Here is a 14,729-nt window from a genome sequence, read left to right as displayed (position 1 = left end):
AGCAAAATCTTCTGAAATAAAAGAATTAGTGTTTTTCCCTGACCAAATATGATTCTTAATAATGTAATTTTTACATTTTAGCTTTTCTAGTTTAAAAATGTGTACATACTGGAAAAACAAGGCAAAAACCCTAGAAGTTGTATGAGAAGGATGGAGGCTCTTTGTTTATTTCCATGTGATTTTTTTTTTTTTTTTTTGGCTTGGACTGAAATGCTAAATTTCTCAAATTTTACTTGATGAGGACATTGATTGCTTTCCACATCCATATTGATGATCATCATCACTACCATAAATAAATACTCAGTACTTGTTTATTAGAATAGATCTTCTTAGCACATCTGTACATTAAGGATAATAAACCAGTGCTTGCCTAGAAAATAATCTATTTTTTAGCTTCTAGATTTTGAAATAATATTTAGTATTAAGGAGAAATTACTGAAGTGTCCCTCAATGATATATATTTGAAATCAAATCAGGACTTTCAAATATTAAAAGTAAACATAACAGCATGAACTATCCCTTTGGGGACCTGCTTTGTATACACACACACACACACACACACACACACACACATATATATATATTTAACATTATAAAAACAACTTTACAAATAATATGTGTGATTTGAATAGGCTTGTCAGACTGCTGATGGGGAGAAAGCCATGATCTGGAGGGCCAAGGCGGAGGGAAACTGAGGAGCTATATCAGGGCAATAGTCCACAGGCAATAAGGACTCATTGACCAAAGATGGATGCAAAGGTCTGAACTGAAGGTTGTTTTCTAGAAGTAATCTCAGAAATATTTAGCTAGTTCAGGACCCTCATTGGAGGAAACTGGGACCCAGTTGAGGGGATGAGATTTATATATGTAGTGATATGTATCATCTATCATTGTAAATAACAATGTTAAGATAATAGAACATTAAATGAGTGGTGGTCAGTTCAGCTAAACAAATATCTGTTGAGACCTACTTGGTGTCACATAGTATGCTAAGAGCTAAGGATACAAAGGTAAATGGCACAAGTATCTGCACTGCTATACAGAAGAGACTATTTCAAGAAACAAGGTATTATGGTGGCTGAAAGTATTGGCTCCAGAGCAGAGCTGCCTATGTTCAGCTTCTGTTTCTAGTACTTACTAGGTCATGAATCAGAGTAAGTTACTTCATATCTCTGTGCCTCAGTTTTCCCATTGGAGTCATATACTGTTACCTCCCTCATAGAAGTGTCATTTAAGGAATTATATATAAATCATTTGGAACAGTGCCCAACACTTTGTGAGCAATTTGAGTTCTATATAATTATTACTGTATGATTTTAGAGTAGTGGGGACTAAAGTGGATTTTGTGTTGAGCTTGTATGAAACAATATTGGGGTATAGGAAGAAAATATTGACTTCTACTTAGATTTTAACTCAAAATAAGAAATTGAGTTTCATGGATGTTAGCACAGAGGTTGAAACTGGGGTCCTCATTCAACAGGGTGGCAGATGTGTGTCACAAGAGTGTAAGGGAGGAACTCAGAGGGATGGAGGGATGTCCTTACTCATTTTTTTGCTTTTAGTATATTGAAATATATTACATTTGACATACACTTGGAAAAATGGATTAAAAGATTATTTAGTTTTTGAGTCCTTTTTTCAGTAAATTTATATTTTGATATTCAAACTGAAAGAAAATTTACAGGAACAGCACAAGGACTTCCTGTATACCCTTTACCCAGATTCACAAATTGTTTACATTTTTCTCAGTTTGCTTTAATGTTCTATGTGTGTGTGTGTGTGTGTGTGTGTGTGTGTGTTCTGTGTGTGCATTTTTTTCTGACCCATTTGAAAAAAGTTGGAGATATTGTGTCCTATTATCCCTAAACATGTTACTATGTATCATGGAAGAACAAGGAAATTCTCTTAGATAACCACATTACAATGATCAAAATTGTGAACACTGAACATTGATATAATTGATATTCATTGCTTCAGGATCCAATCCAGGATCATACATTACATTTAATTGTCATGTCTCTTTGGTTTCCTGTAATCTGAAAGTTTTTCAGGCTTACTTGGTTTTTCTTGACCTTAACATTTTTCATGAGTACAGGCCAGTTACTTAGTAGAATGTACCTCAATTTGGATTTGTCTGTTTCCTCCTGATTAGATTCAGGTATGCATTTTGGGCAGGAGTACCATGGAAATGATAATATAACCATTTCTGTACACCATATCCAGAGGCATTTGATGTTGGTTTGTCCTATTACTGGTGATGTTAAATTTGACCCTTGGTTAAGATGGTGTCTGTCTAGTTTATCCACTATAGAGTTACTATTTGCCCTTTGTGTCTAAGTAGTAATTTTTGGAGAGATACTTTGAGACTAAGTAAATACACTGGTCCTCAAAATTTTACCAACTTGTTTTAGCATTGATTGATGATTTTCTAACTGAATAATTCCTCTTATGCTTATTAATTGACATTCTATAAGAAAAAATTACTTCTCTTATTACAACAATATGAACTCATGGGTTTCTATTTTTTGGATTATAGCCAATTAGTATCATTTTGAAGCTCAAATGGTCCCCTATTTGGCCAGTATGAAGCCCTTAATACTGGCTCTTATATCTTTTTTATATATCCCCATTATTTTTTGAGCACTTTCTTTCTTGTACAGTAAGATATTCCAGGCTCATCTTACACCTACCTTGCCCTGGCCCTGGAACTGGCCTTTTCTCCAAGGAGTACTGGTTGCTTTTATTACAAAATGGTAGCAGACTAGGAAAAATTCTCTGCCCAAGGGAGATGTCAAGTAATTTTGCCTATATTTCTAGGATCTTGGTAAAAGTATATGTCCCTTAAGAGTTTTTGGATATAGAAATGCTATCATTCAGGTTTGAGGTTCAAATTTATATATCCTGTGTGATCTAGGAAATCTCAAATGTATGTTTTAACAAAGATATTAATATTAAAAAGTCCCTTGCTGGAAAGCCACCTGAGTAACTGGCAGAGAAAGTACAAAACCTCTTTGGAGGGAGGAAACCTCAGTCTAGGCTTCATAATATTCCCACAGACAAATCCTCACTGATATGAGCTCACAATTCAAAATTAGGAGCCACATAAGGAAATGGGCTTTCATGAGCTACAGTCAGTAAAACAACAGTTAGATGTGACTCTGCTTCATCCCCTCCCCCAATAAAATACTTCATTTATCAGAGAGACTATTAAACTTGCTGAAAGTTAATAGACATAAAATAGGGCATCAAAAACATGAAGGACAGGATGCTACATTTTTGGAAAAAAATGATTTAAAAAAGAACCAGATTAGATTTTAGAAATGAAAAAAATTATCATTGAAATTTATCTGTTTCTAAATTCATCCATTGACTTAAAATACAGATAAGAGGGATTGGTGAACTGAAAGATATACCTGAAGAATTTACATGTTATATTTCATAGGAAGGTAAGAAGATAACAGTATGAAAGATTAAGAGGCATGGATAAAAGAAGGTCTAACATTTATTAATAAGAGTTCCAAAAGGAGAGAATGAGGGGGAGGTGGTATGCCAGTGATGTTCCAGAATTAATGAAAGACATTAATATGAACATACCACTGGGAAAGAGCAGAACGTCAAAAACAATGAAAATCTTAGAAACAACAAGAGAAAGGAGATGTTGGTTAATTAGAGTATGTAGCTGTAACAGCTAACATGTCCTTTGAAAATTAAATACCCAGAAAACAAAAGGCACACTTCTATAATTTTGTTCAGCAAACTTTAAAGTCATATATGCCACTTGGTATGTTACAAAATTTTACCAACCTGAAGCACACACATGGGGAACCCCATTTGAAACTACTTACTGAATTAAAAAGGCAAAAAGCCACATGTCAATGGGGAAATACTCATTTTTTTTGTTATGGCAAGAATGTCTGATTGAATTTTTAAAAAATCACAAACTAAACTCACTTATCACTGAATACTTAGATGGTACATTAGAAAACATTGCTGATGGTTTGAAGAGACAAAATTTTAAAGATAGACTATGGGAGGTTTGCTGTATAGTTGAAGAGAAGTGTATATGCTTTCAGCAAGTTTGTGTTCATGGTATTTGCTAAATTGGGTATAAATATTGCAATAAATGAAGGACTAATCTGTGATTCAAAAAAGAAAGGTTATGCTAGAGGAGACATATTCTCCACAGTAAGAATATGTTTAATGTTAAGTAGTATTTTATCAGAAAACCAAGTGTGTCCACTGATAGAATACCTGCTTTGAGTGGAATAAAAATGGGTTAAGTTCTAGGTCCAGAGGACCACCACATGTGAAATCTATTAACTGCACAACTTATAGGCAGAACATTTCAGTAAAACGATTGAAACCTGAGGTGCACAAAGTTGTAGGATGTCATCAATATAGTTAGTTTTAAATAGCAAGTCCTTTAAAAATTTTGTAATACTATGTTAATATGTGTGCTTACCATGAAAATCTTTTGTATCACAAAGTGATTCATGAACTACCTTACGGCAAAGTACTTAGGCTTACCCCACTGATAAACACTATGTATGTGTATATATTCTTGGACATGTTCTAGATCAGTTGGCACTTTCTGTGGTGACAAATGCTGTTTTCATAGTATTGAATGGTGTGTTACTAAGCAGATAAAATTAAAGGGAAAAACTTTACTGTTGGTAAGGTGATTTTTTTTTTTAAACAATGAATAAGAAAGTAACCCCCAAAAGATATACAAAGACCAAAAAAAATCATCACCACTAACATCACCAATCCGTGGATGAAGGAGTTTAAAAAAAAAAAAAGCTGTTTCAAAGTGTTTATTGTTATGATTTTTTTCCTATAAATTATGTCATAATTAAACATATCTATATTCCTAAGCATAGAAACAATTTTCTAATACATGACCCAGTTGAGTGTTTCAGAGTATCCTGAATACATTTATCTAAATATAGAAAAAAAGTAGAACTTAACAATTGGGTTGTAAGAGCAACTGATTGACATTGGAAGAAATAGAAATCTATAAACTAAATAGTTGGTGGGTAGCATGGGGGCGGGGGGAAAAGAAGATTTACTAAATGCAGCCAATGATGTATTTCTTCCAACTAAACTTATATAATCTTGAGGTTAGGTCACTTTCAGCTATGGAGCCATTGAATTGGGTATTGAAATAAACTGAACTTAGACCCAGACGTTTTTGTTTTGTTTTTTATTTTTTATTTTTTTGGCTGTGTTGGGTCTTCATTTCTGTGCGAGGGCTTTCTCTAGTTGCGGCAAGCGGGGGTCACTCTTCATCGCGGTGCGTGGGCCTCTCACCATCGTGGCCTCTCTTGTTGTGGAGCACAGGCTCCAGACGCGCAGGCTCAGTAGTTGTGGCTCACGGGCCTAGTTGCTCCGCGGCACGTGGGATCTTCCCAGACCAGGGCTCGAACCCGTGTCCCCTGCATTGGCAGGCAGATTCTCAACCACTGCGCCACCAGGGAAGCCCAGACCCAGACTTTTAAGTCACTGTATTACGAAGTATTTAACTGAGATCTTAAAAATATAACAAAGCCTATTCAATCATGTTGCTTTCTCCTTGTAGTAAAATGGCTTGATTTTTTATAATATTCACTTTAAATATTGTAATTCTTTCAATTTAATTTTGAATGTTTTCTAAGTAAATGTATTAAAACAACTATATGTATACGTGATTTAGAATTGTTAAACATTTTTTGACTGACATGGGCTCAGCTTCAAGTCAGAGGCCAGGTGACTAAAGCAGGGAGAAATTGGCTGAGATGTGGTTGCCAGTGAAGGCTTCAGAGGGTTGTGACAGTGCAAAAGGGAGCAAGGGTTAGAAGACAGAGTCTTCCCATCAGGGTTAAAATAACTGCAAACAGATCAGTTTTCCCAGAGCAAAGGGGGGAAATCAACCAATCGATCAGCAGGACTTTTTGTATCTATCATGTGCTCGACTCTGTCTTCTGACATCGGACCATAGAAAGCCTTGCCCCTAAGGAACTAGAATCTTCCACTCAATTATTTGTTGAGTATATTTTGGGGCTTTTATTGCTGGTGAGTACTAGGATACAGGCTCTCACGGAACTTCTATGTAAGGAAGGAGATAAGATTAAAAACAAATGATAATTGTAGACAGTTTATGCTAAAGGATTTGATGGTACAGATGGTAAGAGAAATTCAGATGAAAGGTAGACTTTTGCCGACTGGAAATCTTGTGAGATTTCCTACCTCACCTCCTGCCACTCTTATCCTGGTTCCAGGTCCTTCACAATCCAAAGTTTTGCACACCCTGTTATCCTGACCAGGATGCTCTTGGGACACCTGGTTCTTTCTCATATCTTAAGTCTCATCTCAAATGGCTACTCTTCAGAGAGGTCTCTGACCATCACTGTAGGCAACAGCCACTCCACTGAAAGCAATAGTTTTGTATTGTAAGTTATACCCTTCATAGCAATTTTCATATCTGGATATTGCATATTAACTTTTCTTGTTTCTTCCTTCTCCTTCCCCAACCCTCAACTAGGATGTGGGCTTAAAGCACCACTGTATACCTAGCTACACTTAGTGCATAATATAGGGCTTGACACAAAAGTAGCAACTACTTATCGAATAAATGAAAAAAATAAGAATTAGAATTGGATCTTGGAGGGTAGACTCTGGATAAATGATGAGAAAGAGAGACATCTGAGGATGTGGAAAAATGGTCTCAGCAAAAATGTGGATGTGGAGTAGTGTAAGATATGCTTGGAAGACAGATTAAGGCCAATTTAGCTTGAGTAGAAGGCTTGGAAAATGTAATGGCTGGGCAGAACATGGAACAGGAAATTCAAGCCAGGATGTGGGAGATTTTGAATGTCAGCCTAAGCATATCACAAGGCAATTTGGAATTTATCCTGTCTATGGTCAGCAGGGAGTCACTAAACTTTGATTGAAATTATAAATTAGAAAGCTCAATCTGACATGTCCCTTGCCACCTATTAACTGAACATATTGTAACTCCTGGTTGTTTAAGAGTTACTGCAGAGATTTCTGCCCAGACAGTGCTGGGAGAGTGCTGGCCGAATGCATGCAGTAGCAGGGAAGAAATATGACCACTTGCAGACAGAACTCCATGTTCAGTGAACCCCTGGATAGAGAGGAGGTGGGTGGTATATTTTGAAATTCAGGACATAGGTCTCCGTTTCCTTCTCTCCCAAGTGTATCCTACTTTAAAAGTCTTCATAAAAGGCTGGACTCTAGCCCACTAAGTTATAGACTAACTACTAATCTCTGCGAACATGCAGGCTCTGCCACTTTTTTGGGATTTAGGGCAAGTTGGAGTAACTTTCTCAGCCTCAACTTCTAAAACTGGAGAATGGACAGAATAATAGCCTTGTGAGGATGCGAGATCATGTATCTTTACCATGGACATGTTCTTACATTTTTTCCCTGATACTTGGCTCTACCCCACCACAAAGGCTAGGAATGTTCCCTATTTGGCACTTATACAGCCTGACTGGGAAACCTAGTCACAGTTTTGTCTACAATTAGGATAGTGCTGTTAATACTCTCCAGGGTTTCAGTTAGACTCTTCCTATCATTTGCATGTGTCTGAACCTGTCAAAAGCCAGAAATGTTTTCCTAGGAGCCGGACATTTGTTTACCAAAGTGTTTGAATGCATTTTAAAGATGGAATTCCATATTTTTTTCTTACAACCTCCTACTCCCAAGCAGCATTTTCCTAATAATAAAAGAATCATCTGTAAATAAATTTTTTGGTTTGTTTTTTACCTTATTTTTTAAGATCTTAAATTGAGGCAGTATAGTTGGAATCCAAATGGTTTGCTTTCTGGGTCTACCTCTGGAGATAAGTGGTCGATGGCCCTGAACGTGTCACCTGGACACTTTGGGCTTTACATTTCTTACCTGTAAATTGTGAGGTTGGATTAGATAATTTCTAGGATGCCTTCCCCTTGTGAGACTGTAGGGTTTTTGGAAAAACTGTATCCTCCTAAACTCTCTGACAATTACTGCAAAAAGAAGCTTCTATGTGGTATGGGGGGTAAAACCACGTGACCGCCAAGGTCCTTTTAATTGCCAAATTCTGTGACTAAATGTATTCTGTAGATTCTCACAGATAACAGCTACTTAAAGACATTGACATCATCCACTTATCCATGTTAGTAAAACTCTTCATTTCGAAGCTTATAAATATTTCAGAAAACATGCCAGAACTCCATCTCTCCATCCCTGCTTAGGTCTTCCTTAGGTAATTGTCCTTTTAAAATTCCCATGACCTCTGTGTAAAGAAAGTTACCCAGGGTGCACTGAACACTGTCCTGCAACCTCAAGTTATACAACCTTTATTCAAATCTTGAGTGGCTTTGTGTCCGTGGACAAATTGACTTAACCTTTGGAACTTTAATATCTCCATCTGTATTACCAAATAGAACATAAAACATGAAATGATACTGACCTGTTAAATGGTGGGAAGACATACCTGGCCTGGGGCAATGACTAGACTCTGAACACGAGCACTGTCTCCACAAGGGTGACAGTACCCAAAGGACCAGACTTGCTCCCCAAATTGCATGCAAGTTGGAAAAAGTGGGGTCATGTCGGAGGCTTTACAGAAATACTGTCCGTGGTTAAGCTGGGATGTAGGTACTAGTTAGTACCTGGTGGGGTATTTGTTGTTGTCATTTTATTGGTCCATTAAGAAGCTTGTCCTTCAATGTTTGTCCTGTTTCCCCCCTTAGTTTCCACCAAACAGTGACCACCTTCAATAGAAGATGAGTGGGCTCGTTGAAGGGTATTCCTGTAAATGTATCTTTCATCACCATTCCATTGCCTGACTCAGTACCAGCACATAGCATCTTGATATATGTATACTTGTTGACTTAACTTTAATTTTAATGACCTGTGGATAAGTATAAAAATAATAACATGAGCTATCATTTAAAGAGCGTTTACTATATGGCAGTTATAGTGCCAAGTATTAACATACCACACCTCATTCCATACCATGAGGTAGGAACTCTTGTCATCCACTTCTTAAAAACGAGTAAACCGGAACAGAAAGGTTAAGTAGGTTTTTCAAAGAGCAAAGCTGCTAAGTCTGAATGGGACTGGGTAACTTACTAGAACCCTGTCTTCTTTACCACCACAATACAGCCATATCCACTCCTTCAATCCCAAGGAATCTACATTATTTCTTCTCCTAATAGACTACTATTCTCCTTTGAAGACCCAATTCAAAAGGCTGTTTCTGTAAATCTGTCTTTGACCACTTTTTTTTGTGAATCTCATTTTGCAATCCCATCTTAATTTCTTATTGACTTACTAATCCATCCAACAATTATCTTAATGCTTACTCTACATCGAGCACTATGCTAGTCTGGTCAGAGAGAAAGTTGTTAAACAACCACGTAAATGAATGTAAAATGTTACCCATTGTGAGGCAGAGGTTTAAAAAAAAAAAAAAGAAAAAGGAATGTAATATTTGATTAGCCTCTGAAGGATGAGTAAGAGTTAGCAAGATGAAGAGAAATGGGTGAGGGCAGAAGGACCGGCATCTTTATTTTAAAGTCCTGTGGCAGGGAGCATGGCCCTTCAAGGGCTTGCGTGATGAAGGGGAGGGGAGATTCTCCACCTATGGTGAGACTTGAGGAAGGGTGACATCATCAGATTTGTATTTTGGACAGATTGCTCTGGCTCCAGTCTGCAGGGCAGATTAGAGGGGTGCCAGAGTGCATGTGGGCAGAGCAGTTTGAAGCTATTCTAGTCACCCAGACAATGACCTAGATTAGAGAGCTGGGGTGGTGGTGATGGTGGCTACTCCAGACAGACAGACAGGCTTAAAAATACAGTGAGGGTGTCACATCCACAGACACGGTGAGAGATTAGATCTAGGGGGTGAGGGGTTGATGACCATTAGGGCTCTGGTTTGTGTAACTGGTTGGATGGTGAGATGAAGAATACTAGAAGAGGGCCCTCTTATTTTTAATTCTCTTTTAGAGGTGGTGGTAATATGCAAAGTGAAAGAATCTCATTAGTTTCCCTACTGCATTCATTAGGGCAGGTGATATAAGTAATCCTGCAATTAGCTTGTAAGCATTTAGGGTCCAGGAAACACTTTTTATTTTTACTTAGAACCCCAGAGCTTCGCTCATAGGTTGATTTGTTTGTCTAAAAGCATGGTTTTCCTTTAAAAAAAACACAACTTTTAAATAAAGTTAAGCACAGAAATATTTTAAAAAATAAAACTTTCAATATCAGTAAGAGCACCAGTCTCAAAGAAATATACACAGAGGTATTATCTTTTCTTGCTAATTTGAACCATGAAAGTTTAATCCAACCTTGATCTTACTTTTCAACTTGATAATAAACTGTTTTTTAAAACATTCAGAATCCTTATTCTGGAGTCAGAACTAATTCCTGGGGTTAGAGATTGTCCTCAGCTATCTTCCTCCACCCCTTTTCAGCTTTTAGCTTCTGGGCTTTTGGTTGAGGTCCTCTGGCCATGAAGACAATGAAAGACTGCATTTTCCAGTTCTGTAACTTCCATGAGTAAAGCTCGTTTCTTGATTCTTTTAGACTCTGTGGCAAGGAAAGGATTCTATCTGCTGTTGCATTCTCTTTCCACTGGCTATGAATGCACTGCAAACTGCATTCCTTTCTAACTCCCTTCTTTGAGTTGTCCTTTCGATCCTTCCCTGGGGAAGAAAGGAGCAAGAAAGCTACAGTGACAGGTTAGAGCACAAACCTCTGACTTTTTTCCAGTCAGAATGTCTTTCAGTTACTTTACTTCCTTTTCTGAAGATATGACTTCTGCTGCCTCCCATCAGAAATTACACTGGTCTCCCCATCCTAGATCTTCTCTTTCTAATGTGTGCATCTTCTCATTAAGTGCTGAATAAATATGATCAGTATACTATTCTAATCTTTATAGTCTATTTACTAATTCATCCTGGCCAGGGGAGGACAGTCACATACAGTCCTTCCTCCTGGGTATGGGTTCATTCAAAGCATCCTTTAATATTGATAAGGAGGGAGGTTCTTTGAGAAGAATGGAACCAGTTTTGAAAATCATTGAGGGTAATCAGTGGGACAGCACGGTGGTTAGAAATGGCTTTTTATGCCTGAAGGAGATGAGAGAATCTTCCCGAGAGCTGTCAGATGATGGATAATTTGAAACCCCTTGAAATTATTTATTGGAAACAGCGACAAAAAACTCAGCCACAGTTTTCAGCTTGACAAGACAGGATTGTTTCATATTTTAAACATTCAAAGGAAACAGCAGGAAAGCTGTCATTAAGAGATCAGTGAATCAAGCCAATGAGTGAGATAATTGTTCACTAAGAAGAGGCAGCTGAATTTTTAATGCCTCCTCAGTGATGGAGGGATGAGAAGGGGATGTATTGTTGGCTCATTCCTAAGTAAGCTACCTGATGAAAGCCAGGCTTGGGCGATAGAAAGCAGAAGACAGATATCTTCGGGAATCTGGAAAAATGAAAGCAATCCTGGATTCCTCTTCTGATGGTTATGCCAGATACAGCTGTGATAATCTGTTGGTGTTTATTTTCCTGTTCCAATCAAAATGAAGAGCTATTAGGGAAAGATGTCATTTAAGTGATGGCCTTGGAGAGGCAGCCCATTTTTGAGCACTGCTAATTGAAGGAGCTATGGTCTTTTGAGTGGAACCGGAGGGAACTCGGAGTGGCAAAATAATGCAACAAAGCATCAGCAGCAAAAACCAGGAGGAGAAATAATAGCAGGAGGAGATTCAGGGACAGTTGATCCAATGCTAGTAAAATTACTAGAGAAAAATCTCCTGTCCTTGTACCTGGTGAAGCTTTTATGGTAGTGGAGTAGCACTGGGGCTTGAAAGGGTTCTCAGAGTAACAATCTTACTTTCTCCCATTGGGGTTCAGAACTAACTAAGGAGTCAGGAGATACATTTTACCTTTTTTAGTTGAAGAATAGTTGATGTACACCTGTAACATATAATACTGTACAATATGGTGATTCACAATTTTTAAAGGTTATACTCCACTTATAGTTTTGATAAAATACTGGCTGTATCCCATGTGTTTGAACAACATATCCTTGTAGCTTATTTTATACATAATAGTTTGTACTGATTAATCCCCTGCTGCTACCTTGTTCCTCCCTTCTTCCCTCTCCTTGCTGGGAACCACTAGTTTGTTCTCTACATCTGTGAGTCTGTTTTTTGTTGTTGTTGTTGTTGTTGTTATAGTCACTAGTTGTATTTTTTACATTCCACATATATGTGGTAACATATGGTATTTGTCTTTCTGTCCGATTTATTTCACTTAAACTTTTCAAGTCCATCCATGTTGTTGCAAATGGCAAAACTTCACTCTTTTTCATGACTGAGTAGTACTTCATTGTGTGTGTGTGTGTGTGTGTGTGTGTGTATGTGTGTATACACACACCACATCTTCTTTATTCATCTGTTGATGGACACAAATTGCTTCCATATCTTGGCAATTTTAAGGAATGCTGTTATGAACATTGGGGTGCATGTACCTTTTCAAATTAGTATTTTGGCTTTGGTTTCTTGGATTTATACCCAGGAGTCACATTTTATCTTTAATTGAGGTAAATCTCTTTGGGACATGTGCCTCACCCAGATGACAGAGGGCTGGCTTATACTGTATCCCAGAAGGAAACATACATATCTGGTCTCAGGAAGAGTTGGAAAATTGCTGACCTGGCTCCAGGAGCTGAATCTTTAATGCTAAGCTTACTGCAGGCCAATGTAGACCAAGATCCCCAAAGAGAAGGCAGATTTCAGTAAAAGATAGGGGAGGTTTAGCTGAGTCTTGACAGTTCTGCAATAAAATGAGCTTAGTCACACCATAAAGAATCACTGAGAGGCCAGAAGTGTTCCTCTAAAGGAGGTCACTATATCCAGAAATACAAGGAGACGGGGAGATAGTGTTCCCCCAACAAAGTAATTCCGGCCATTAGATCATAACATATAGTATGCCATTTAGTAAAATTACACGTTCTCTCTTTTTATTCCATAAGTTTTCTAAAGAGCATCCATCACACGGTGCTCAGGAAATCACTGTGAACTGACTTCATATGTACTCACCAGTTTGTGGTTTTGCCTTCAAGGATTTATCTGTCTCACAGCTTTGGTGCTCAGCAAAGTACATCACAGCTTGGGGCCATGGTGGCCCCTCTGGAAACACTAATTTGGGCATGGGTCAGGGGTTTGGACGGTGCAGGTGGGCAGCTTCCTATCGCCAGTTCCATTGGCATCTAAAAATGTAGACATTGCTGCCTGCATAAGTGCCCTTCTCGCCATTTCTATTTGGAGTCACAAATTTAACCAGGCGTCCCAGGAGAGGCTTCTGAGAGAAAAGGGACTGGATCTAAAGGCTCCTTTTGATGTTCAAAGTTATTATGTTTGATTGGGACAGCAGTACCATGCTGGGAACAGTGGTCCTGGAGAGAAACTTAATGTAGGGAAATGGAAATTCTAGATGATGCCCTGGTTTCAATAGCAGAATTTTGGTTATGGATAGAGTGTGTAGGGGAGCAAAATTTGCCACCCCCAAAATGTTTCTTTGGCATGTCGGTTATTTTGAGCTGAAAGCAATCCAGGCCCAAAAGACTCAGGTAGAAACTTTGACCTTCCCCCTAACTGCCTAAAGAATGTAGACAGAGAACCTGTTCCAGGAAGGGAACTATCACCATAGTAAATACTAGGTGTGTAGACCTAGGAACCTAGCAAAGTCTGTTTGTTAGAATTCCTCTCTGCGTTCCATTGTCGCTGTCTGGTCCAGCAAACATTTATTTACTAGTCCTCTGCTTTTCCATCTCCATGTGAATTTCCTTCCACCCCTTTGGAGTCCCAAACCACTACTGACAACATCCTCTTTTATCTGTAGCTGAAGATGCTATTTAAGGTGACAGTTTCAGCCCTTTTGGCAAGTTACTCAATTTTCCTGGGTCTTTCCCATGTATACATGTTATTTAACTTTGATGTGATTTTGTTTTCCCTGTTAATCTTTTGGATGTCAATTTAGTTCTCAGACCAGCCAGAAGAACCTAGAAGGGTAGAGAATTTCTTCCTCCCCAACAAGGGTAAGAGGTGCACCTAGAGTTAAACCCCAATGTCCAGCTTTGGCTGTGTTTTGAGAAAAATGTCTGTGTAAAGTGTCCTGGAAATGAGTATTAATCTTGAGATGCAAGCACATTTGGTTCCTAGCTGAGCATAGAGATGGAGAGCATCCCTCCTGCTTTGGAAAGCTATGGGCCCCAAGTCAGGAGGGTCCTTCAGGGCTGGAATGGTGGTGAGTGGGTAAGTGGGGGCACATCTCTGAGGGCTGCCTGGGCACCAGCAAGTGCCAAAGTGAGAAGAGTCAAAGGCGTACACTGCTCCTCTCCCCTTTTGGAGACTGCATGATGCAGCAGTTAAAAATACAGAATCTGAAGTCAGACTGCCCTGTCATGTTAATTCCTTTCACTTGCTCTCGTGGCCAGGTCTGTGACCTCTCCTTGCAGTTTCTGCATATGCAAAAGATGATGATGGTAATAATAATAATACCTATCTCATGGGATTCATCAGGAGTATTAAGCAAGGCTGTCTGCTTGCCTGCCTGTCTCAACATTTCCTGACATATAGGCAACGCTATATTAGTGTTGGGTATGGTTGTATCTATCCATATTGGCACTTGCAGGGCATAACTTAAACTCTTTCCATGAAGTGATGTTTC

Source organism: Eubalaena glacialis, chromosome 15 (assembly GCF_028564815.1).
Source record: "Eubalaena glacialis isolate mEubGla1 chromosome 15, mEubGla1.1.hap2.+ XY, whole genome shotgun sequence".
Classification (NCBI taxonomy): Eukaryota; Metazoa; Chordata; class Mammalia; order Artiodactyla; family Balaenidae; genus Eubalaena; species Eubalaena glacialis.
The sequence above is the reverse complement of the archived record's forward strand: the minus strand, read 5'-3'. Positions refer to the sequence as shown.